Source organism: Microcaecilia unicolor, chromosome 1 (assembly GCF_901765095.1).
Source record: "Microcaecilia unicolor chromosome 1, aMicUni1.1, whole genome shotgun sequence".
In the NCBI taxonomy this organism is placed as follows: Eukaryota; Metazoa; Chordata; class Amphibia; order Gymnophiona; family Siphonopidae; genus Microcaecilia; species Microcaecilia unicolor.
The window spans coordinates 723,011,301-723,038,934 of record NC_044031.1 but is presented as its reverse complement, the minus strand read 5'-3'; the positions used below and the strand labels follow the sequence as shown (position 1 = coordinate 723,038,934).

General features: G+C 42.7%; 1 pseudogene; it reads right to left on the bottom strand.

Annotated features, from left to right (window-relative positions):
- LOC115461910 lies at positions 1–25,247 on the bottom strand (annotated as a pseudogene).
- Between the last annotated feature and the right edge of the window lie 2,387 nt (positions 25,248–27,634).

Below are 27,634 nucleotides of genomic sequence, written 5' to 3'. Positions count from 1 at the left end.
TATATGTGAACCATTTCATATTTTATATCTCTTCATTAAGAAGCACATTTGCACATTATAGTCCCAAAAAAAAAAGTTCTCGTTTATCTCATGATTTTATCTTAGGTTTTGACAAAATCAGTCATTAGAAGAACTCTTTCCTCATCTGGAATCTAATGTATATGAGTAAAAACTTCTGTGACTCATTCTACACAATCATGCACATCGCATTTTGTTTCCTGAGTATCTTCCCTGCATCCTCTCCATCCCGCATTTTCTTAATTGCTTCCACGATCTAAAAGAAATGAAGGCAGGGATCATTATTCCATCAGAGACACAAACTTTGTTTCCTGAGTATCTTCCCTGCATCCTCTCCATCCCGCATTTTCTTTATTGCTTCCACCATCTAAAAGAAATGAAGGCAATGATCATTATTCCATCAGAGTCCCAAACTTTGATCTGTCATCTTTGTCATCACTGCTACTCCACTGGGGGAAGTGTGTGCTATCTCCAGCACATGGCGCTAATATATGCATCAATGATAGATACAGTACAAATGAGGAAAATGACAAAATAAGTCCCGGCTAAGGAATGATATCTTCCAGGTCGTCACAGCCTACCACTGGCAACTGAAACCTAATCTTGCAGTGGATAGGCTGGCTGGGCCAGCTGACATACGATGGTTATGTCTGATTGAGCATAGTAATATGGTTAATGTTACTCCACTTGTATAAATACAACTAAAGGTTGACAATCAGGTAACATTTCTTTATCTAATCCACTGCATCTATGACTAACTTACAAGATCTGTCACCAGTGACCCATACAAGGGAAGCATGACTCTTAAAACCAAGTCACATATGAACTAAACTGATCCAACAGAACACTACTACTTGCAAGTTTTCTATTATTCCACCTTATAGATATTTAATACCTTCTCACAGAACATTAATTATCTGTTACTCTTATATTGCCATTGATATTCATCTTTATTTGGATGCACAGTGCTGGCTGTAAAAAGTGCTTCATACTTACATCTTCTAAATAAGGGAAACCACCACACTCAAGTTTAGAAAATATCAGCTCCTCATTTACCTTCACTTCAAAACTTCCTGTGATAGAAAATAAAATAAGTATGGCATATTTCAAATGACGTTAGACAAAAGTGGACATTTTTGTTTGACAAAATTCCACACGGGAAGTGTTTGTACCGTGCCTTACTTCATACCACAACAGAATAATTTGATTATAGGGTGCCTGGTTTAAGGGGGCAAAAGGTTTCGATTTAGGTAGTATTTTATAAAGACACGTGGAGGGGCATAATAGAAAGGGGCGCCCAAGTTTTCCTGAGGATGTCCTGGGGAAGGGGCGGGGAAACCTGTATTATTGAAACAAGATGGGCGCCCATCTTTCATTTCGATAATACGGTCGGGGACGCCCAAATCTTGACATTTAGGTTGTCCCTAGAGATGGTCGTCCTTAGACTTGGTTGTTTCTGATTTTCGGCGATAATGGAAACTAAGGAAGCCCATCTCAGAAACGACCAAATGCTGCTACTACTACTACTACTACTACTACGTATCATTTCTAAAACGCTACTAGATGTACGCAGCGCTGTACACTTGAACATGAAGAGACAGTCCCTGCTCGACAGAGCTTACAATCTAATTAGGACAGACAAACAGGACAAACAAGAGAATATTAAAGTGAGGATGATAAAATAAGGGTTCTGAACAAGTGAGCAAGGGTTATGAGTTAAAAGCAGCATCAAAAAGATGGGCTTTTAGCTTCGATTTGAAGACGGCCAGAGACGGAGCTTGACATACCAGCTCAGGAAGTCTATTCCAGGCATATGGTGCAGCAAGATAAAAGGAACAGAGTCTGGAGTTAGCATTGGAGGAGAACGGTGCAGATAAGAGAGATTTACCTAGTGAACAGAGTTCCTGGGGAGGAATGTAGGGAGAGATGAGAGTGCAGAGGTACTGAGGAGCTGCAGAGTGAATGCACTTATAGGTCAATAAGAGGAGTTTGAACTGGATAGGGAGCCAGTGAAGTGACTTGAGGAGAGGGCTAATATGAGCATAACAACACTGGCGGAATATTAGTCATGCAGCAGAATTTTAAACAGATTGAAGAGGAGAGAGATGGCTAAGTGGGAGACCCGTGAGAAGCAAGTTGCAATAGTCTAAGCGAGAGGTGATGAGTGTGGATGAGGGTTCTGGTAGTGTGCTCAGAAAGGAAAAGGCAAATTTTGGGGATATTATAGAGAAAATAAGAACAGGTTTTAGCAGTCTGTTGAATATGTGCAGAGAAGGAGAGGGAGGAGTCGAAGATGACCCCAAGGTTACGAGCTGATGAGAAAGGAAGGATGAGAGTGTTATCCACAGAAATAGAGAATGGGGGAGGAGGAGAGGTTGGTTTAGGGGGAAAGAGAAGAAGTTCAGTCTTCGTCATGTTTAGTTTCAGATGGCGCTGAGACATCCAAGCAGCAATGTCAGACAGGCAGGCTGGCCTGGATTTCGGCTGAGATTTCTGGTGTGGAGAGGTAGATCTGGGAGTCATCAATGTAAAGACGATACTGAAAACCATGGGATGAGATCAGAGTACCAAGGGAAGAAGTATAGATGGAGAAAAGAAGATGTCCCAGGACAGATCCCTCAGGTACACCAACTGACAGTGGGATAGAAGTAGAGGAGGATCCACTAGAGTATTCACTAAAAGGTACGTTGGGAGAGATAAGAAGAAAACCAGGAAAGAACAGAGCCCTGAAATCCAAGTGAGGACAGCGTATCAAGGAGTAGGCTGTGATCAACAGTGTCAAAAGCAGCAGATCAAGAAGGATGAGGATAGAATAGAGACCTTTGGATCTGGCCAGGAACAGATCATTGGAGACTTTAGCAAGTGCTGTTTCAGTTGAATGAAGGAGGCGAACGCCAGATTGAAGTGAAGTGGATCAAGAATAGCTTGAGATGAAAGAAAGTCAAGGCAACGGCGGTGAACAGCACGTTCAAGTATCTTGGATAGGAAAGGGAGGAGGGAGATGGGGCGATAGTTGGAAGGACAGGTAAGGTCCAATGAAGGGTTTTTAAGGAGTGGTGTGATTATGGCATGTTTGAAGGCATCAGGAACAGTCACAGTGGAAAGTGAAAGATTGAGGATATGACAGATAAAAGGGATGACAGTAGGAGAGATAGTGTTAAGTAGATGGGTGGGAATAGGATCAGAGGAACAAGTAGTTAGTTTCGAGGAGGAAATAAGATATGTAGTTTCCTCTTCAGTGATTTCAGAAAAGGAGGCAGGGGTTGGAGGGTTGAGAGAATAGATTAAGGGAAGGAGAGGTGGAGGTGACCTGGTTGAGAATTCAAGTTTAATCTTGTGAACCTTATCATGAAAGTACTCAGCCAGAGTCTGGGGGGGGGGGGGGGGGGGGGGGGGTGGGGGTGGGGGTTGGAGGTGAAGGCACTTTGAGGAGAGAGTTCAGTGTGGCAAAGAGACGTCGAGGGTTTGAGCCAAGATAATTTGTCAGCTGGATGTAATAGTCCTGTTTGGCAAGAAAAAGAATAGACAGCCCTTTGGCTGTGGGACGAGCCAGCATTCATAGTGCACTGGTCCCCCTGACATGCCAGGACACCAACCTGGCACCCTAGGGGGCACTACAGTGGACTTCAGAAAAAGCTCCCAGGTACATAGCTCCCTTACCTTGTGTGCTGAGCTCCCCAAAACCCACTTCCGACAACTATACACCACTACCATAGCCTTTACGGGTGAAGGGGGGTGCACCTAGATGTGGATACAGTGGGTTTGTGGTGGGTTTTGGAGGGCTCACATTTACTACCTCATGTAACAGGTGGGGGGGGGGGGGGCCTGGGTCCGCCTGCCTGAAGTGCACTGCACCCACTAAAATTGCTCCAGGGACCTGCATACTGCTGTGCTGGACCTGCGTATGACATTTGAGGCTGGCACAAAAGTTCTTTATTGAGGGTGGGAGGGGGTTAGTGACCACTGCGGAAGGGGAGGTGATCCCCGATTCCCTCCGGTGGTCATCTGGTCAGTTCGGGCACCTTTTTGCGCCTTGGTCGTAAGAAAAACTGGTCCAGGTAAAGTCACCCAAATGCTCGTCAGGGACGCCCTTTTTTTCCCATTATGGGTTGAGGACACCCATGTGTTAGGCACACCCAATTCCCGCCTTCGCTACGCCTCCGACATGCCCCCATGAACTTTGGTCATCCCCGCGATGGAAAGCAGTTGGGGACACCCAAAATCAGCTTTTGATTATGCCGATTTGGGCGACCCTGTGAGAAGGATGCCCATCTTGTGATTTGTATCGAAAGATGGGCGCCCTTCTCTTTCGAAAATAGGCCTGCAGGTGACCTTAAATAAAAATCAGACAAAATCAGACAAAATACTGTCAAGTACTGAGCATGATGTAAACAGGAACAACAAACAGTTTGAAATGTCTATATGTGAATGCCAGAAGCCTAAGAAATAAGATGGGAGAGTTAGAATATATTGAACTAAATGAAAAATTAGATATAATAGGCGTCTCTGAGACCTGGTGGAAGGAGGATAACCAGCAGGACATTGTCATACCGGGGTACAAATTATATCATAATGATAGGGTGGATTGAATTGGTGGAGGGGTAACATTGTATGTTAAGGAGAGCCTTGAATCAAATAGATTGAATATTTTGCTGGAAACAAAACACATCTATGGATTGAAATTCCATGTGTAAAGTGGAAAAGGATAGTGATAGGAGTGTACTAGTGTCCACCTGGCCAGGATGAACAGACAGATGTAGAAATGTTATCGGAAATTAGAGAGGCTAACAAACTGGCAACACAATAATAATGAGTATTTCAATTACTCCAATATTCGTCAAGGAATTTTACCTCCCTAGCATGCCCTGAGGTTACATTTACCCAGTCAATATTAGAGTAATTGAAATACTGGGTAAATGTAACCTCAGGGCATGCATGCTAGGGAGGTAAAATTCCTTGACAAAATCAAGGACTGTTTTATGGAGCAGCTGGATCAGGAGCCGACAAGAGAAGGAAAAATTGTAGACCTAGTCCTGAGTGGAGCACATGATCTGGTGTGGGAAGTAATGGTGACGGGGCTGCTCGATAACAGTGATCATAATATGATCAGATTTGATATTAACTTTGGAGTAAGTATACACAGGAAATCCAATACGATAGCGTTTAACTTTCAAAAAGGAGACTATGATAAAATGAGAAGAACGGTGAAAAAAAAAAAAAAAAAAAAAAACTTAGAGAAGCAGCTGCTAGGGTCAAAAATCTACATCAGGTATGGATGCTGTTCAAAAATACCATCCTGGAAGCCCAACTGGATTTAGTGAAGGGAAATCTTCCCTCACCAATCTATTACATTTCTTTGAAGGGGTGAACAAACATGTGGATAAAGGTGAACCAGTTGATATTGTGTATCTGGATTTTCAAAAGGCGTTTGACAAAGTACCTCATGAAAGACTCCAGAAGAAATTGGAGAGTCATGGGATAGGAGGTAGTGTCCTATTGTGGATTAACAATGGGTTGAAGGATAGAAAACAGAGAGTAGGGTTAAATGGTCAGTATTCTCAATGGAGAAGGGTAGATAGTGGGGTTCCTCAGGGGTCTGTGCTGGGACTGCTGTTTTTTTTAACATATTTATAAATGATCTAGAGATGGGAGTAAGTAGTGAGGTCATTAAATTTTCTGATGACACAAAGTTATTCAAAGTTGTTAAATTGCAAGAGGATTGTGAAAAATTACAAGAGGACCTTACGAGACCGGGAGACTGGTGTCTAAATGGCAGATGACATTTAATGTGAGCAAGTACAAAGTGGTGCATGTTGGAAAGAGAAACCCGAACTATAGCTATGTAATGCAAAGTTCCATGTTGGGAATCACCAACCAAGAAAGGGATCTCGGCGGCGTCGTTGATGATACATTGAAACCCTCTGCTCAGTGTGCTGCTACGGCGGCTAAGAAAGCAAATAGAATGTTAGGTATTATTAGGAAAGGAATGGAAAACAAAAGTGAGGACATTATAATGCCTTTGTATTGGTCCATGGTATGACCTTAGCTCGAATACTGTGTTCAATTCTGGTCACTGCATCTCAAAAAAGATATAGTGGAAATAGAAAAGGTACAGAGAAGGGCAACAAAAATGATAAAGGGGATGGGACAACTTCTTTATGAGGAAAGGCTGAAACTGCTAGGGCTCTTCAGCTTGGGGGAAAGACGGCTAAGGGGAGATATGATAGAGGTCTATAAAATAATGAGTGGAGTGGAACAGGTAGACGTGAATCGTTTGTTTACTCTTTCCAAAACTACTAGGACTAGGGGGCATGCGATGAAACTACAAATTTAAAACAAATCTGAGAAAAGTTTTTTCTTTACTCAATGTGTAATTAAACTCTGGAATTTGTTGCCAAAGAATGTGGTAAAGGCGGTTAGCTTAGTGGGGTTTAAAAAAGGCCTGGACAGCTTCCTACAGGAAAAGTCAATAGACCATTATTAAATTGACTTGAGAAAATCCACTGCTTATTTGTGGGATAAGCTGCATAAAATGTATTGAACTTTTTAGGGATCTTGCAAGGTATTTGTGACCGGGATTGGCCACTATTGGAAACAGGATGGTGGGCTTGATGGACCTTTGATCTGTCCCAGTGTGGCAATACTTATGTACTTATGACCGCTGTTCTGGCCGATGTTTTAGCACAGAGGCAGAAGGCTGTTCAGGCATTCATTCATGTCAAGAGATCACCTGCACCCCCACTTCATTGGCTTCTAATGAAAGAGTGATGATATTTTAAGGTGATGATTTTATCACTGAAGGTATCAAATACTCAGAAGCATGATATTTATGGAATAAGGTGCAATAGTATAAGCCTTCAATGTGGAGCCAGCCAGAGGCAGTTTGTTTTATTTGTCGATGCTGCTGGCAGGCATAGAAACACTGGAGGTCCACCAAGGAGAAAGGCCAAGAGAGATATAGGATGATGCAGGACAGGGGAAAGAGGGAGAAATGCTGTATCAAGTGCTGTGCAACTCCCCGTGTGACCCCGTATTGATGCCTAGGCCAGTGGTTCTCAACTTTGTTTCAGTCAGGACACACATGATGGATGATGTTTGCATCCATTACACCCTGCACACATAATCCTCATGGACCTTGGTCTGAAACAGTATATCAGTTCTTATATGTTAAATGTAAACATGCTCTGCGTCCACAAAAACCTTATCTCCTCCACAACAACAGGTGTACATCATAACTAGCACATTTTCTCCATGGAAGTTACCACACAAAAATAAAAAATAAAAAAATTATGACTCTCACATCATCTCAATATTAGTGAAATAAATCTCTCCACTACCAGTCACATTGTGAAATAAAACACAAAACCGTCATAGCACTGACATCCAGTGGCCTCCAGATAGGCCCGCATGGTGTTGAGACTCTCCAGCGCTCTTGCAAAAGTGACAGGAGGTTGCTGAATTTCGTCAGCATGTGTCTCGCTGCTCATTTCACCATCTGTTTCATCATCAGCCATTGCCTGCATGTAGGCGCATATCTGGACATCAGTGCTGTTGTCAGCTGTTTGTAGATCGTAATCAACAGCTACGTAGTGATGAAACTCCTCTTTAGTAACACCAGCTGGGATGTCAATAGACTGTTCATTGGACGCGTTTGCAACAGCTGCATCTGTTTCGTCCCTCTCCACATCCATAACAAAGCTTGCCCGATTGTAGCAGTTCACAATGGTTGCCTGTGTAATATGATTCCAGGCTTCTTTCTGCATATGTATGGAATCCAACAGTGATAAATTACAAGCCTGTTCAACAGCACGTTTATCCTTGCCAGTCTGGTCATCCATAACGCTCATCAGACAACGTAGCACAAGAGCCCAATAATGTTGTTTGAAATTGGCTATTATACCCTGTTCCATAGGTTGGATCAGAGAGGTAGTGTTTGGTGGCAGGAAGACCACCTTGACGTTAGACAGCCTGACATTATTACTGTGTGCAGCACAATTATCACAAAGCAACAAAATCTGACGCTTTTGTGCCCGCATTCTAGTGTCTAACTTCTTTAGCCACTACTTCCAAATTTCCACAGTCATCCATGAATTTGCGTTAGCCTCGTATGACACAGGAAGTTGCTTAACATCCTTGAAGCAACGAGCTGTTTGCTCTTTCCAAGGACGAGTAGTTCCAACTTCTCACTCCCATCCATATTGCAGCACAGAAGGATCGTCAGGAATAGCTTGCCAGTAGAGACTATTTTCGTCAGCATTGAAAATGTCACGAGGTGCAAACTCATTCAAGATGGTAGGAAGAACTGAAACAACCCAATTTTCAGCACCAAAGTCATCAGCATCTTGTTTTTCATCATGCCGTTTCTTGAATTTTATGTTGTTCCTCTCCTTCCATCTTTCTAACCATCCAACAGTGGCTTTGAATTATTATTTATTGCATTTGTACCCCACATTATCCCACCTTTTTGCAGGCTCAATGTGGCTTACAGAGTGTTGTTATGATGCAGTCATTACATTATCTTAAATACATTCAATAATCGGTTGAAGGTGTATGGTTTAGATGTAAGGTGCTAGGTAAGGTATTGTGAAAGGTGTTTTTATGCACCTGAGTAATTTGAGAATGGTTTATTAGGATGTATTTAGTAGGCTTTGTTGAAGAGATGTGTCTTCAAAGCTTTGCGAAAGCTGGTTAGATTGTCCATAGTTTTCAGGGCCATGGGTAGTGCGTTCCAGGTCTGTGTGCTTTTATACGCAAAAGTAGTAGCGTATGCCTGTTTGTATTTAATTCCTTTGCAGCTGGGAAAGTTCAGATTGAGGAATTTGCGGGCCGATTTTTTGGTGTTTCTAGGCGGTAGGTCCACTAGGTTTAACATATAGAGTGGGGCATCTGCGTGGGTGATTTTGTGGACGGTTGTACAGATCTTGAACTCAATTCGTTCCTTGAGTAGTAGCCAGTGTAGTTTCTCTCTTAGAGGTTTTGCCCTTTTGTATTTAGTTTTTCCAAAGATGAGTCTGGCAGCGGTGTTCTGGGCTGTTTGGAGTTTTTTTAATGGTCTGTTCTTTACAGCCTGCGTATAAAGAGTTACAGTAGTCCAGGTGACTTATCACTAATGACTGTACTAGGGTGCGGAAGATGTTTCTTGGGAAAAAAGGTTTTATTCTCTTAAGTTTCCACATCGAGTGGAACATTTTTTTCGTAATATTCTTCACATGGGTCTCGAGTGTGAGGTTTCGGTCAATAGTGACTCCAAGAATTTTCAGACTTTCTGAGATAGGAAGTGTGCCGTATGGTGTGGTTATGGTAGTGTAGTTGTTTGTGTTGTATTGGGAAGTGAGAACTAGACATTGAATTTTTTTCTGGGTTCAGTTTTAGCTGGAATGACTCTGCCCAAGAACGCATGATTTGGAGGCTCTGGTTGATCTCATTGGTTATTTCGTTTAGGTTACTTTTGAACGGGATGTAGATCGTGACATCATCCGCATATATGTAGGGGTTGAGGTTGTGATTGGCTAGAAGTTTGGCTAGTGGTATCATCATAAGGTTGAAGATAGTTGGCGAAAGGGGGGATCCCTGGGGAACTCCACATTCCGGTGTCCAAGGTAGTGATCTGTCATTGTTCGTTGTTACTTGGTAGGATCTGGTGGTGAGGAATCCTTTGAACCATTTGAGAACTGGGCCTCCGATTCCGAAGTATTCTAACAGTTGTAGTAATATTCCATGATCTACCATGTCGAAGGCACTAGACATGTCGAATTGTAGTACGAGTATGTTCTTGCCGGTTGCAATAGTTTTGTTTGAATGAATTCATTGCAGACACTAGTACAGTTTCAGTACTATGATTTGAGCGAAATCCTGATTGAGACTCATGTAGAATTGAGTGTTTGGTAAGGTATTCTGTGAGTTGTTTCGTCACTATGCCTTCCATCAATTTTGTTATGAGCGGGATAGAAGCAACTGGTCGGTAATTGGTTAGGTCCATTGTGCTTTTCTTAGCATCTTTTGGCAGTGGAGTGAGGAGGATATTTCCTTTGTCCGTGGGGAAGAGACCATTTAGGAGTCTGTAATTTACTTGGTTCGTGAGGTCTTTTTTGAATTGTTTGGGGGGCGGCTTTTACTAGGCTAGTAGGGCAGGTGTCAAGTTTGCAATGAGTTTTGGCATATTTTCTGATCCAGTGTGTGAATTCGTCAACTGAGATCAGATCAAAGTTGGTCCATGATCGATCGGCTGGGTATTCCCCGGGTTTTGGGTCTAAGCATTCAAGGATGCTTGTGTAGTCAGTGGTATTACTTGGTAACATGCGTCGGAGTTTTATGATTTTTTTCCTTGAAGTATTTCGCTAGGTTGGTTGCCGATGGGATTTCTGTGCTATTCGAGGTGACCTGTGTGGTGTCTAGGAGATTGTTTACAAGTGAAAAGAGTTTATGCGTATCCTTGTAATTTGGTCTTATTATAGTTCTGTAGTACGTTTTTTTGGTTTGTCTGATTTTGTATTTTCTTTGTAACTGTTTCCACTCACTGAGTGTGTGTTCATCTTATTTTTTGGTCCAAGCTCTTTCTAGTCTTCTAACCTGTGTTTTTAGTTCCTTCAGTTCAGTTCAGTTAGTCCAAGACTTTCAGCTAGCTGATTAGCTTTCTCCAGAAGCAGTGGACCACTGACAGGAAACTGTCTGCTCCTGACTTGAGAAAACCACTGAAGAAGAGCATCTTCAACCTCCTCTGCTTTTCCCGCCCGTTTTCGTTTCCGGTGTAGATTTATATTGTTTTGCCAGTCTTCCAGAAACTGGTCTTTCTGCTTCAAGATACGTGAAATTTGACTGGGATTGACACCATATTCTTTAGCAATAGATGCTTGACTGTTTGTTTTCTAATTTTTTAAGAACTTCTATTCATTCAGCCAGTGTTAAAGTCTTACAGTTGCGCGACGATGACGACTCCAGTGTACACTCTAACAACATTCTTTTGCTTCTTCTGCCTGTGGCAGTTAACCAATGAGATTTCAAAATTTACCACCCTTTTGTCACGCGCCAATTGGCTTCCATATTCCGCGCATGTGCTTATGTGGAGTCTTTCCTGCAGAGGAGCGGTTTTAAACCATGAATATAAGCGAATCTTGCCCTTATCAGTGGTGCGTTAAACCAAAGTTTGTCCCCATAGAAATTGATGGTGCCAAAAACGGGACTGAAGTACGGTATGCAGTTAAACAGAGCATGCGATTATGCGACGTGCAATTAAATGGAGTGCACTGTATATTTGTCCCAGAGTTGTATTCTCTTTTCCGGAACCTTATCAGTTTCCTTGCACCTACTGTTACTCTATTTTCCACTCTGTATATATTCCCGGAGTTGGTACTCTCCTCTCCGGAACCTGTAAGCCACATTGAGCCTACTGCTATGTGGGAAAATGTGGGATACAAATGTAATAAATAAATACATTTTTTTGGGTACCCTCTTTGTATAAATCTATTAGCCATTATGTTCATCTTTCTCCTACATTCTTTATTATCTAAATCTTCACTCTTAAAAATTGGCTGCAAGGAAGATTTTGCTTAAGTGGTTGACTATCAGGCTTATTTTCGAAAGGGATCGCCGGCGATCTTCCGACATAAATCAGGAGATGGCCGGCGATCTCCTGATCCCGGCCAAATCAGTATTATCGAAAGCCGATGTTGGCCGGCTTCAACTGCTGTTTCGTCACGGCGCTGGCCAACCTTCAAGGGGGCGTGTTGGAAGGGTAGCGAAGGCGGGACGGGGGCATGAGATGGCCGGCTTCGCCTTATAATGGAAAAAGGCCAGCTCGAATGAGCATTTCGCCGGCTGGACTTGGTCCATTTATTTTTAGGACCAAGTTTGGAGAAAGTGCCCCAACTGACCAGATGACCACTGGAGGGAAGCGGGGATCACCTCCCCTTACTCCCCCAGTGGTCACCAACCCCCTCCCACCCAAAAAAAAACAAAAAAACTTTTTTTGCCAGCCTGTATGCCAGCCTGAAATGTCATACCCAGCTCCTTGACTGCAGTATGCAGGTCCCTGGAGCAGTTTTTAGTGGGAGCAGTGCACTTCAGGCAGGTGGACCCAGGCCCATGCCCCCCTACCCATTACACTTGTGGTGGTTAATGTAGAGCCCTCCAAAAAACCCCAAAACCCACTGTACCCACATGTAGGTGCCCCCCTTCACCCCTTAGGGCTATGGTAATGGTGTAGAGTTGTGGCGAGTGGGTTTTGGGGGGGATGTGGGGGACTAAGCACACAAGGTAAGGGTGCCATGCACCTGGAAGCTATTTTTGGTTTTTAAAAAAATTTTTTGTAAGTGCTCACTAGGGTGCCCGGTTGGTGTCCTGGCATGTGAGGGGGGCCAGTGCACTACAAATGCTGGCTACTCCCACACCCAAATGCCTTGCATTTCGCCGGGTTTGAGATGGCCGGGCCTGGTTTCCATTATATCTGAAAACTGAAGCCGGCCATCTCATATAAACCCAGCGATCCTGTTGTAAACCTGGCGAGTGATTTGGCCGGCGCTAAGCGTATTTTGAAAATACGCTTGGCTCCACCCGCTTATGGCGCCGGCCCCAAAGATGGCGGGCCATCGATTTGGCCGGCGACGTTCGATTATGCCCCTCTTATGACAGCTATCAAATTGGAGTAGTTTATTCCTATCTGTCGGTTTTTGATATAATGTTGTCATAAATTGAATTTTTATATCTAAAAAGGGTATCTTTCTTATTATAGTTCATTTGGAACTTCAGGTTCTTATTCCTTATGTTCAACCATTCAAAAAAGTTTTTTTAACACAGTCTCACCACCTTCCCATATCATCAAGATATCGTCAATAAATCTCTTCCATTTTACAATATGTTTTTTATAATGATTAATCTGTATGAAACATTTCTCAAAATATGCCATAAAAATGTTGGCTAATGAAGGGGCTACCGTTGCCCCCATAGCTATCCCTTTCACCTGTTTATAATAACTGCCCTCAAAAATAAAAAAAGTTCTCTTTTAGGGCTATCGTAATCAATTGCATGATAAATTCTGTAGGTATCCTTTTGAGTGTTGTTCTATATGTCAGTGCTTTATTAATTACTTCCAGAGCCTCATCTTGTGGAATATTCGTATACAGTGACTCAACGTCAACTGTTACTAAAAAAATATAATTGTTTGTCACTGTTAATTCATCCAATATATTAATAATATGTGATGAGTACCTTACATAGGAGGGAATCAGGGGTCTGAGAAACATGTCAGTAAATTTCAATAGAGGTTCTAGAAGAGAACCTATCCCAGAAACAATGGGCCTACCTGGGGGATTGTTTAAAGATTTATGTATCTTAGGTAATATATAAATCACAGGAATTCATGGGTGATCTTCTTTCAGAAAATCACCTTGCTTGGCTGTCAAATATCCAGCCTGTAATCCAAAGGATATAAGGGAGTCAATTTTGGATTTTAAAGCAGTCGTAGGATCTCTGGGTAGTGGTAAATAGAAACTCATATCGCTCAACTGTTTCTTAATTTCTTTAACATATTGATCTTTTTCCATTACCACTACCGCTCCTCTCTTATCGGCTTGTTTTATTACAATGCTATTGTCCTTTTTTAATGACTCAATAGCTTTTTTTTCTCTTCTCTAGTTATATTATAGAATGGGTTTCTTTCCATCTATTCCAAGATGTCTACATCTTTAAGGACCATTCTTTCAAAAGCTTGAATCATTGGATTTCAGCAAAGCCTTTGACACGGTTCCGCACAGGCGACTGATAAATAAATTGAGTGCCCTCAGTATGCGAACTAGAGTAACTGATTGGGTTAAAAATTGGTTGAATGGTAGGAGACAGAGGGTAGTGGTAAATGGAGTTTCCTCTGAAGAAAAGGATGTCGTCAGTGGAGTACAGCAGGGATCGGTCCTAGGGCCAGCTCTTTTTAACGTCTTTGTGAGCAATATTGCGGAAGGACTGTCTGGTAAGGTTTGTCTCTTTGCGGATGATACTAAACTCTGCAACAGGGTGGGCACCCTGGAGGGTGTGAATGACATGAGGAAGGACCTAGTGAAGCTAGAGGAATAGATCGATATTTGGCAACTAAGGTTTAATCCCAAAAAATGCAGGGTCATGCACTTGGGTCACAAAAATCTGATGGAAAGGGGGTGAAGTGCTTCAGTGATGAAGGAAGAGCGGGACTTGGGGTGATTGTGTCTGATGGCCTTAAAGCTTCCAAACAAGTAGAAAAAGCGATGGTCAAAGCCAGAAGGATGCTTGGGTGCATAAAGAGAGGCATGACCAGCAGGAAAAAGGAGGTGATAGTGCCACTGTATAAGTCTCTAGTGAGGCCCCATTTGGGAGTACTGCACCTATGGAAAGATATAAACAGGATAGAGTCGGTCCAGAGAGTGGCTATGAAATTAGTAAGCAGTCTTGAATGCAAAAATTATAGGGACAGGCTTATGAACCTCAACATGTATACGCTGGAAGAGAGGAGGGAGAGAGGAGACATGATAGAAACGTTTAAATATCTCAAGGGCATTTATGTACAGGAAGAGAGCCTTTTTCAAATGAAGGCGAGCTCTGGAATGAGGGGGCATATGACAAAGTTAAGAGGGAACAGGCTTAGGAGTAATCTAAGGAAGTATTATTTCACAGAAAGGGTGGTGGAGGCATGAAATGGCCTCCTGGTGGAGGTGGTGGAGTCTAGGACTGTTCCAGAATTTAAAAAGGCATGGGATAAGCATGTGGGATCGCTTAGGAACAGGAAGAATTGGGGGTTACAGAGGATGGGCAGACTGGATGGGTCATATGGCCTTTATCTGCCGTCATTTTTCTATTTGCATCGGAGGGACCCACCTACTATTAGGCAAACCCTATGCCAGCTCGGAACTGGCGTAGGGTTTGCCACAGCCAGCAACTCAATCTTTGGTGTGCTGGTTGCTGATTATTGGGGATGACTATGTTTAGCCCTGTTTTGCATGCATTTGCATGCTAGTTGCGTTCAGAGCCCTCGAGCGCGGTTTCACGTGCTCAGGGACTCTGATCATAGGGCGGTAGCAAACGCCGGCACTAGTATGGAGCTAACAGCCTCTAGCACCAGCGTTTGCTCCTGATCATCCCCCTGTAAGTGCTGTAAGCTGATTTCTAGATAAAATACCGTTTGCCAAGCCCCACTCTTGTGTTGTATTAATGTGTTACCAAACCCACTGCCTCGAAGTAGTGGACCTGGGACCAAGGAAAGGAAGAACCAGACAAAGCCAAAAGGCTGACATCTGACTTCTGGGGGCCATAACAGATAGGCCACTTTGTGGATATTGTGATAGTTTGAATTTTCCACCCTTACCTTTCCTGCCTTTACTTCCAGAAATCACCGCTTCAGGAACATGCTGTTTGATTTCTCCAGCAAGTTCCCGAAAACGGCCTGCGTAACCTCATCCACCACTGCAAAAAAAGACAGAAGATAGTGCATTTTAGGTTTAAGCTTGTTAAAGTCTAATCTGCCATTGCTATGGCTTTGTCAGTTACACAGTAGATCATAGCAGACAAAGAGCATTTGATTGATCTATGACAACTTACCTCTATCTATAACAAAAGAGAGGGAACAAAGTACAAACTAAAGTCCAAACAAAAAAACAGCACCACGGGCCTTTAAAACTTTGTTCCATTTTAAAGGCCCGTGGTGCTGTTTTTTTGTTTGAACTTACCTCTATCTGTCAGCATAAAACATTAAGCAGGTGAACTATTTTTTCCAGGTTTTACATAATGCAGGATTCTAATCCGAAAATTCAAATTGAGGGGCCCTTTTACTAAATTGTGGTAAAAAGTGGCCTGCGTTAGTTTCAGCGTGTGAAATTGGCACATGCTGGGCTGTTTTTTACTGCAGCCCGAAAAAGGCCTTTAAAAAAAAAAAAAAAAAAAAAAAAGAGAGGTAGTAAATGGCCATGCACTAATATTAAACTCAGTGCATGGCTATTTACTGCCACCTATTTAGAAGGCAGTAAGGGCTCACGCACTTCTCGTGCGGCAATCAGGCAGCGAGCAGCAATGTGGCCGTACTGCCAATTACTGCCAGGAACATCCCCCACAGTAGAAAATATAACATTTATTTTCTACCGTGGGAAACTGCGTGCAGCAACTTCAGAACTACTGCCGGGCACCTGCGCTACCCCGGCAATAGGGTTGATTTAGCGCATGCTACCCATGGGTCGCTCTACCACAGCTTAGTAAAAGGGCCCTGAATAAATATAGTGATCTTCTAGAAGTACGATAATTGGGAGTCTGCAACTCCACATTTATACGGGATATTGTTAATTTTAAATTGCTAGGTTTTTTTTTTTATATATAGTTAGACTTTAGACTCATTTTTCATGTTAATGCCTTTTTTTATTTCTAATTTTACATAATTTTTATCTGTCAGTTGCTTAATTTTGCATTTGTATTAAATTATTCATTATTTAGAGGCCATTTTACTAAGCTGCATTAGGCTTAAAATGGCGGTACCATTGGATGCGTTCAGGTGTCTTGTGGTAAGTGCCAAATCAGTGTGCACTAACCATGTGCTACAACATATATTTTTTTAAGAGGGTGTGTCTGGCAGCAGAGACTGGTATTCCTGCACTAATCAGTTAGCACAGCTACCTACAAAATGAGTGATGTCAATTTCTCATGTGCTAAGTTTTTTAAAATGGCCACATTAGCACATACATTAGCAGAAGAAAAAAAAAAATCAACAGACCACCAAAGGAAGATAATAGCAGTGATGAGGCTTTAATTGCACCAAATACTAAGCCCGACATGGCCACGGTTTGCCTACTAAGGCTGCATTGGGGCAATGACTAGTGGAGAGTAAAGCAATGCACACTGCACTCTAGAATTAGAATGTACTGGCAAATAGCCTCCAAGCTGCTCCTGTGGATTCCCAGCATACAGCTGCCAAGCTCCTAACCGGCTGTGCAGCTGTATGCTGGGAGTCCACAGGAGCAGCTTATTATGCCCTTGCACAGGTTTTTCCCATGCACTAAGACCATTTTTACTTCAGCCATAAAATGGCTGATTTTCTCTTAATGTATTGTAACCATCTGGAGCCTCTTATAAGATAGATGACTTTTACTAAGCTGCGGTAAAAAAAAAGAAAAAAAAGGCCTTAGCATACCCTTATCTGGGTCTTTCCTGCATGCTAAGGCCATTTTTACTTTGGCTGTAAAAATGGCTTTTTCTATTTTTTTACATTAATGGCCATGTGCTAATGTTGGCCGATTTTTAAAATTACCGTGTGAGCATTTTGAAGGCCGTAAAGAGCTCCTGCGGTATCTGTGCGCTAACCACTGAAGGAATGTCCACTCTCCACGCCCCTGACACGCCCCCTAAAAAAGCCGAGTACAATTATGTAGCATGCAATTAAAACATGCAGTTTTCCAAGTTACCACAGGATGCCTGTGTGACCTGTAGTATTCCTTTTTTTTTTTTGCTGCATTTGGCACACGTTAGCAACTGAAGCAGCTTAGTAAAAGGACCCCTTATAAATTGAATTTATAAATAAATAGAGAGGTGGGGTAGCCTTGTTAGTCCACTCTTAAAAGTTATCAATAGAAATCAAACAAAATAAAACATGGAAAAGAAAATAAGATGATACCTTTTTTATTGGACATAATACATTTCTTGATTAGCTTTCAAAGGTTGCCCTTCTTCGTCAAATCGAAGAAGGGCAACCTTCGAAAGCTAATCAAGAAATGTATTAAGTTATGTCCAATAAAAAAAAAGGTATCATCTTATTTTCTTTTCCATGTTTTATTTTGTTTGATTTCTATTGATAAATAAATAAAAATATAGTTATTTTATAATGGGCTGTGTTGGCAGTACCTCACTGCCAGCCACTACTGTGGCTTTGTAAACAGGGGGGCTAGTTTATTCATGTCCTTCTGTAGGCAAAACCTACATCGAAGGTATCAATTCCAAGTAATTGAATGTGGCTTGATACTTTTTTTTATTACATATTACAGTGTAGACCCCACGTGGATTCGCTCATAACGCAGTCAAATACCTTGGACCCCAATGTTTGCATTATATGGGTTTGACAGTGTACCTACTCTGAGAAACTTCTTATCATCAAACTTCAGCATTAACATGTTACCAGTAAATAGGTCTCATTGCATAAAATGGAACTCGCAGTACATAATACACATTAATGTGTGGTAACACAGCAGGGGGACCTAGGAAATTTAGTCGGAATGGTTACAACTCTCCTGCTATAGTCTAAAGAGAATCCACAAATAGTGGAGAACTCAATAGATCCCACGATGCGTGAAATGAAAAATAAAAAAGGTGGGAATATAAGCCAGGCTATCCAAAGAATGGAACCAAATTATGTTTAAAAAAAACAAAAGTTTAATAATTTCCAAGCAAATAATGATATAACAACAACACATAAAAAATGACTCGACACAACGTTGTGTTTCGGCCGAAGAGGCCTACATCAGGAGTCTTATTGATCAAGTTGAAATTGAATATAACACATCAAAGGAATCTCAAACAGTGGATAAAAGATTCCAAAGATCTGCTAACATTCTGAGTAATGTAAGAAAGAAAGAAAAAGACATTGCAGGCAATGTTTCTTTTTCCTGAAGGAAGTTTAGAAGACCCAAGGCCTGAAAGAAAAAAAAAAAAAAAAAAAACTAGCTATTTTTGTAAACCAAGAAGGAATGAAACAGAGAAACCACCTCTCTGTTATTTCATCCAGTTATCTAATCTATGTGTTCTACATGGCCAGGTTCTTTTTAAATCTTTGCTATTGAGCATTGATTCCTCTTCGGGTCCAAGTCCATTCAAATTAGAAGTCAAACTTTTTTTTTTGATCTGATGAAGCATTTAGCCTTGGGCCTGCTTTCAACAAGATTTTATTACTGTCTTAATGAAGGGGCTGATGCAACCTCTCGGTCTAATGCCTCCAGCCATCTTATCTACTCAACCAAGTTTAACTTAAGCAATCGCACCTTGTACAGGTAATTTCTGCTCCAGGGCCGTGCCAACACGGTAAGCGAGGTAAGCATGGTAGGAGGGCGCCATTCTCTGGGGGGGCGCCCCGCCGCACCATGCTTATCTCGCCCCTCTTCTCCCCAGATCCTTTTCCTTTTTTTTTTTTTTTTGTTTAAATTTACCTCTGTCCGGCGGCAGCGTAGCGTTAGTGAGAAGGAGGCAGCACTCCCCCGCCCCGACGTGTCAGTATTTCCTTCGCTCAGTTCCACCTTTCTCACCAAGGGGGGGGGGGGGTGATCTGAGAGGGTGTGGCAGGGGGCTTGGAGGGTGGGGGGTTGGCCATGTTGTTGCTTGCTCGTATTACTGTGGTGTGGTTTTTTTTGTTTTTGTTCGGGGGGGGGGGGGGTTGGGGGATGTCTCGTGCTGGCAAAGTGGGATGAAGTGTTGTGTGGCTTTGAGGGTGGTTATTGTTTCTGGGATGATATAGAGAGAGATGGAGTGTGCATCTATCCATGCTCCGCATGAGTGTATGTTTGTGAGTGTTTTTTGGGGGCTTTTTTTTTGGGGGGGGGGGGTTGTGTGTCTGTGTATGTTAGTGAAAGGTCATGTGTGTCATAGAGCTATATTGTGTGTGTGTGTGTGTGTGTGTGTGTGTGTGTGTGTGTGTAAGTGTAAGTGTAAGTGAGAGAGTTTGGGGTGTTAGGCTCCCCCCTCCCTCTCTCTCCTAGTTTTGGGGTCTCCCTCTCTCTCTTCTAGTTTTGGGGTCTCCCTGCCCTCCCAGTTTCAGGGTCCCTCCTCCCTCCCAGTTTGAGAGCCCCCTCCCTCCCTCTTCTAGGGTCGTCATCCCTCCCTTCCATTTCCAGCCGCACTCCCTCCAAATGTGTAAAATCATCTTTACACTTACCACGTCGAAAGCAGCATTAAAAGGCATGCAGCCTCGGCCCTTCTCTCTGTGTTAGCTGTGGACCCGCCCTCATTGCAGAAACAGGAAATGAGGGTGGGACCAGAGCTAAAAGAGAGAGAAGGGCCGAGCCTGCATGCCTTGGGGTGACGACCTGGGGGTGCGTGGCATTGTGGCGAGGGTGGCAGGGGGCAGGGCCTCGTGCTGTTGACGTACCCGGAACTACGTGACGTCGGTCTACTAGCTGGAGCCAGAGAGCAGGAATGCCTCAGTCACAAAGTCAGCTTCAGAACGTTAGAGGTGCATTTTATTATATAGGATAAAGTGAGGTTTACTAAGGTACACTAGCGTTTTTAGCACGTGCTAAAAATTAGCATGCGCTAACCATGTAGATGCCCATAGGATTATTATAGGAATCTACATGGTTAGCACGTGCTAATGCTTAGCCACTAGCATGGCTTAGAAACAGGGCCCATACTGTTCATCTAACCCACAATATTTGTTGATATGATATTTATTATAGACATTCCCTGCTTTGAAATTATCCCCTTTTAGCTGCTTATGTCATTATCATCGTGGAGTATCATCTTGGATATGAAGGTTGGCAGCACAGTTGCACCAGTTTTCTTTGTTCATCTTTCTTTTTCACACTTCTTTCTAGACTTTGCCATTTTCTGATGCATGTACTGCCAGCACATACAGCAGGAGCAGCCTTTTTACAAACATACCCCTTGATAAACTGAATGGTAGGATCCCAGCAGCTTCCATATTTTATAAATCTATATGTGTAAATGCCAGCAATTAAGTAGTGAGGAAGCCATTTTAATTTGGTTTTATTTTGGAGGTAGAAATAAATACTGGAGGATTACAAGGCGAATGACTCCCTTAATTCCTTATATAAAGCCCTGTCTGAAAATAGCACTTTTAAAAAATCTGTTAGGTGACGTCAGAGAGGTGCATGAACATAATCTCAGCTAGGGTAAGAGTAGATAATCAAGTCTTACTACACTATATGCAATATGTGCGTGATTGGCAACTTAGTTGCTTCTTCCATTAAAGGCTTGGGAAAAGAGCCAACTTTGCACCTGCTTCCTGAAGTTGAGATAGTCTTGTGTTTAGAGAAGCCTTTCTGGGAACGGTCCTGTGTACGGGGGCTACTCAAAAAAAAAAAAAAAAAAAAAAAAAAAAGACTCACTGGTGGGCAGTAGCGTAGCCAGAGTTTAATTTTTAGATGGGCCTGGAGGTGGACTGAGTGGGCACAGGCCTCGCATTTCCTCTCCACCAGCTACCACCCCCCCCGCCCGCTGCCGCATTTCCTCGCCACCCGCTATCCCCCCCCCCCCCCCCCCCCGCACATGGTCAGTTCTGGTCATTTTTACTGACCTAAAGCACCGTTCTCCCTCCAGCACCGGCGATTCCCATAGCCAGCCTTCTGCCAGCGTGCGTCGTCGGAGCCTCTTCTCAGGCGCATCCCGCCCACTCTGCAACTTCCTGTTTTCCGCAAAGGTGGGACGCAGGAAGTTGCAGAGTAGGTGGGACGTGCCTGGGAAGAGGCCCCGACGATGTGCGCTGGAGAAGGCTGGCTATGGGAATCACCGGTGCTGGAGGGAGAACGGCGCTTCAGGGCAGTAAAAGTGAGCAGACCATGCGGACGGGGCAAGCAGGCAGAAGAGGCTGGGCAGGCCTGGAGCAAAGGTGGCTGGGCCTGGGCCCGTCCAGGCCCACCCGTGGCTACGCCCCTGCTGGCGGGTGCCACATTGTGTAATGTCCTTTGGAGAGCATGTGGTTAGGATACTCCTTACTCCTGGGGAGGACTTTAGTGACCTGGTGGGGAGGGGGGGGATGTAGAGGGAGATCCTGTTCTTCAAGTACTCAGGCCTGTTCCTTTTAAGAGCCTTGAAGGTACTCCTACAGGACAGGTGTTTTATTTATTTACTTATTTCGCAGTTTATATATGCTGTCCAAAGTATTAGGCAGTTTACAAAACAACACACAACTTCCCAAAAAGCAAATAGCTCTTCATTTTTACGTAATGACTCCAGGCGCAGATTACACAATCGGGCACCCTTTGGACCTGAGCACATCTTGACCTGGGTGTCTCAATTCTAATCTCTTCCAGAGAAGAAACTTTCAACAGACTTCAAGAATAACTTCTAACCAAAATGCTATGGATGTAAATGTCAAGTATTTAAAGCATCATGTTACATGTGTCTAAAAATAACATGGAGGAAAAGACCTCAAAAATAGTTTTAGCACTTAGACTCTCACCTGCTTACTCTAAAATTACTCTCTTGAATTGCAGGTCTAAATTGAGGATCCTATAAGCTCATTGAAAATGTCACTAAACTTAAGGACTTTCTTTGTTCATTGAGCCTTCTTTCAATTAACCCAGTAGCATGTATGCTCTTGTGAATCATATTTGGAAGGATAATTGATAGCAGGCAAGGTAGCTATGGGAGAAACCATTAGCTCCTGAATGTGTTAAGTAACTGTTCAGTATCAGACATGCAATAGCATGCAAATACCACTTGAAGATTTAAATGAGGAAATTCCCCACCATACAGGAGCTGTTTGCACAGGCTGGTGTCATAACAAAGCTGTTTGCAGAAGTCATCGTCTAAGGTGAAAACATACTGAGTGACAGTTGTAATATGGCTGCTCTATCTGACAACATCTACAGAAGAGGAAATGAAAAGAATGGAATCCTTAAATACAGCTGAAATCTCTTTGAGGCCACCAAAATACCTGCGCAAAATGTGAAGAGAACTGCCTGGCAGATATACACCTGCTCCAAATTCTGTTCGTTATTGTCTCACATTTTTGTGTTTAATTATTAGAATTAGCCATTTCTATAGTGCTACTAGGGTAGCAAAGCAAAGTGGAGCCTAATGGTTGCTACAATGGGCTTGACATCCACGGGTGTCGAGTTCAAATCCCCCTGCTTCTCCTTGGAATACCAGGCGCATCACTAAGGGGTTCTTTTACTAAGGCACACTAGCGTTTTTAGTGTGCGCTAAAAAATAGCACTCACTAAACGCTAGAGACACCCATAGGAATATATGGCTGTCTCTAGCATTTAGCATGCGCTTAAACTTAGCGTGCACTTAAAACGCTAGCACGCCTTTGTAAAAGACCCCTTAAGGGTCCAGTTTATCAAGGTGTGCTAGAGGCACATTTGCATTTTTAATGCACGCTAACCATGTAGATGGCCAAAACACTCCTATGGGTGTCTACATGGTTAGCGTGTGCTAATTTTTAGCACAAGCTAAAAACGCTAGTGCACCTTATTGAACAGGGCCCTAAATCCGCTGTTGCCTCAGATACAGAATTAGATTGTGAGCTACTTAGTATATGCTAAGCTTTAGTAAAAGGGCTCCCTAGTGTAGCTAAATGTAAGTTGCCTTGAGCTACTACTGAAAAAGGTACGAGCAAGTATATAAATAAGTATAGGCAGTCTCTATGCACCTAAAATACAGACCATGATATCCTATGCTATCCTCTTGTCTTTAGTTTTAAATTGTTATTTCACAAACACTCTGCCTTTTCCTAAATGCTCAGAGCTTGCTCATAACGACCAGAGAGGGCTGGACAGAAGAATCTATTGATTCCCAGTGTTGAAGGCTTACTAAAAGCTACTCAGCTAGCTCTAATCCCAGAGAACTAGGGGCAGCTTTTGATTTCAAAATAAAGTAAATTGATTGAGTTCAAAAATCTCTAACCAGCTTCAAAATCAGACTTGTACTTAAGTACATAAGTATTGCCATACTTGGAAAGACCAAAGGTCCAACGAGCCCAACATCCTGTTTCCAACAGTGGCCAATCCAGGTCACAAATACCTAGCAAGATCCCAAAAAAGCTCAATACATTTTATGCTGCTTATCCCAGAAATAAGGAGTGGAATTTCCCCCAAGTCATTTTAGTAATGGTCTATGGACTTTTCCTTTAGGAAGCCGTCCAGACCCTTTTTAAACCTCGCTAAACTAACCGCCTTTACCACATTCTCTGGCAACAAATTCCGAAGTTTAATTACACGTTGAGTGAAGCAAAATTTTCTCTGATTTGTTTTAAATCTACTACATTGTAGCTTCATCGCATGCCCCCCTAATCCTAGTATTTTTGGAAAGCGTGAACAGACGCTTCACATCTACCCGTTCAACTCCACTCAAGGAGGAAAGTTGACTATCCCTGCTCTAACCACTGCACTGTTGGTTCCTTTTACTAAGCTGTGATAAAAGGGGGCCTGCGCTCGCGCCAGCATTTGTTTTTAATGTGTGCTGTGGTCCCCTTTTACCGCAGCAAGTAAAAGGCTGTCTTTTTTTTTTTTTTTTTTAAAGAAATGGCTGTGCGGTAAGTGAACCACTTACCACATGGTCATTTCATGGGGGTGCACTTACTGCCACCCATCGAGGTGGCAGTAAGGGCTCCCGTGCTAACCCGGTGGTGACCAGGCAGCAGTAGTTCCAGATTAGTGCATGGCAAGCTCTCTGCGGCACGCACGCGTCGCTAGTCCTTTAGTAAAAGGGCCCCTGTCTGCCGTAAACCCATAAAGTATTGTGGTGGCTCTGTTAGTCCACCTTAAAAGTAATAAATAGAAAAGGAAAGCAAAATAAGGTGACACTAAATACATTTTTTGACAAGCTTGAAAAAAAAAATGTTTTTTCACCTTATTTTCCGTTTTTATGTTTATTTATTGCCACACAACCAGACATTAGTACTGAAAGAGCCGGACTGAAAAACTTGTTTACTAAAGCAGACTAGCAGCTGCCAGAGCTCTAACGCCCTACACAGCCAATCACTGGGTCGGCATTGCCGCGTGCCTTAGTAAACAGGGGCAACAGTTTACACAACCCCTCCCACCCCCTCGCGGCAATGCCGACCCAATGCGATTTTGTAAACAGGGGGTTTAAATTCATTGCGAGTTCTGATTGGTTGAACGTAAAGACCAACTCCAGCACTGACGAGTTTAAGATGATTTTTAGAAGGCTACTGGTTTCAGGGGATAAATCATATGCTTTCAGGTTTTTAATCAAAATCCTAAAGCTAAGAGGGGACTGTCCTTACAGCTTGGACTTTACAGACTAAAGGAAGGGGACAGTGATGCTGCAAAGAGAAGTCAGAGCAGATCCTAGCACAATACTTTGAGATCAAATGAATCCCTTCGTCAAACACTGGTCTAGTAAAAAACATTTGTAGCTGGCATATATAGAATCTGCAGAAGCTCATCGCTATTCCCCGTCAGAACTGGGGTAAAGTCTTACCAGTACTCCACATGCACTTTCACTACTCCCATTGCTGTGCTTTGCTTCCTCTTCCTCCCGGGATCTCGCTCTGGCTTGCAGTGTTGCAGTCGCTTTCTAACTCTAAGCTCCCCTGTGTGTCAGCAGCAGAATTTATTTCTGTCAAGTCATTCTGGGAAACAAATGCAGTCGCCGCCCTTCATTACGTTAGCACCTGTAGCTCCGAGAAGTGCGAGTGATATAACCCGCCCATACTGGTAAAGTAGAGATATTTGTGGAGTCGAAACAGCCCATTCTGGATCGCACTGGGCTGTGTCGTTTATAACTAGCAGAGTTACCTGTTCTCATACTCGTTTGTGTGCATGTGTGTTGGGGACTTGAGTATTTCTAAACTGGAATATATATTTAGAAATAAACCAAAAAGAGAGGACCACAAGGTGATATCTTTAAAAAAAAAAAATAGGATTAGCTTAGTACATTTTTGACAAGTCTGAGCCAGAGACAGCCCCCTTATTTTCCTTTCTTTTGATTTGTTTTATTTCTCTTTTTTTTTAAAATATTTATTAAATTTTTATACTTAAACAGAGGTCATCTGTCAAAGTGAAATACAGCCATAAGCAAAAATATAAAACTTATAAATCAACATCATTCAAGAGAACATTTTTTTTTTTTTTTAGCTTCTTTAGACCACAATAAAGTAAAGAAAAAGAAAGGAAGGGGGGGGGGGGGCAGGGATCAGAGAAAATTATTTAGGAATTAACATCAGAATAATAAGGCACCTTACTTCCCGGTCTATAAACTACTTTGATAATTTTGAGTCTAGAAAAGATCTTAGCTGTTCTGGTACATAGAAAATATATTTTATCTGGGCCAACCATATTATACATTTACAGGGGTAAGCTAGCAAAAAGGAGCCTCCTAAGTCTATAACTTTAGGTCTCAAATTCAAAAATTCTTTTCTCCTTTGTTGTGTCGCTTTGGTAACATCAGGGTATAACCAAATTTTTTCCCCTCCAAACTGAGAGTTTGTGGTTTTGAAGTATAATCTCATGATTGAGTTCAAGTCCTGCTCAAAGATAAAAGAAACTATCAAAGTAGCTCTTTCAGTCACTTTTTCTAAAGATTGTTCCAAAATTGCTGAGATATTATTCAGATCGATTTCTTCTTTTCCTGTATCTTTTCTTTCTCCTTCTGCTCCTTTGGGTTTATTCGGAATATAATAAATTTTATTAATTGGTGGAATTGCTTCTTGTGGAATTTTTAGATTTTCTAGAAGAAATCTCTTAAACAAATCAAGAGGATTAAATCCAAGGAGCTTAGGAAAATTAAGTACTCGCAAATTCAGTCTTCTATTATAGTTTTCTATTTGTTCTATCTTCCTTCGTAGATCAGAATTATCTTTAACCACTACTGACTTGAACTCTTGCATTTGTAGTGCTTCACTCTGTAACGTTGTAACTTTTGCTGTTAAATTCTGTTTAACCAGTTCTATCGAATCTTTAAGTTATTCAATCTTAAGGTTCAACGTTTTTACCTCACCAGACGAAATCTGTAAAGTTGAATCCATTTGTATCAGTTTGAGCCAGATCTTATCTAGTTTCATCTCCGTGCTTCCCTCCAGAGCTTGTGGAATCTTCAAATCTCTGGGCCTCAGCGGCTCCAGTGGCAGAGTCGGTTCCCCACCAGGCTTCCCTCCGAACACACTTCTGGCAGTCGTTTGGGTTGCTTCCTGACTCGCCAGGGTCGCTGGACACGGAGGAATTATCGATGTTGGTGGAGGAGAAAGGGATGTTTCAATCTCCAGCAGCTGTTCCGCTTTCCCGGATACTGCTGCAGCGGATCCTAATCTCCGTTGTTCCTGGGAAGTCACGGGGAAGAAGCGTTCGAGGCTTGCTTGTATTGGGGAGGAAGTTGAGGTAGGCTGGGGTAATAGCCTCAACGCCCCTTTACGTTTTGAATGTGGCATTACGATAGTGGAAACATCTGTTTTCTATATTCCTTCAAAAAGCCGGCCAAGAGCGTCTACACTGCACCCGATCTCGGCGCCATCTTGACACGCCCCCCCAATGTTTTATTTCTCTTTATTGCCACAAAGGTAAACAACTACCTGCACATTAGTACTGTAGGAGCTAGACTGGTCCCTGAGAAAACTTAATTCTTTGCAATTCTGATGCCTTTTATCGGATGGGGCGTAGCCAGACAACAGATTTTGGGTGGGCCTAGGGAAGAAGTGGATGGGCACCAATTGTTTCCCCCAATCACCACCCAAAAAAATATCTTAGCTGGTGGGAAAACGCTTCTTTCCACCTTGGCAGTCTGCAGCAGGCATGCGCTGAAAACTGAACATTCGCAGTCTTCAGCTGACCGAGCTTGGGATCCCACCAGCTACCACTAAACGTGTGCTACTGTTGGGTGGGCCTGAGCCCTAAATAGGTGGGCCCCGGCCCACCTGTGGCTATGCCACTGAGATGAACACAACTCCAGGACTGATGAGTTACAGATCATTTTTAGAAGGATAAACTGGTTT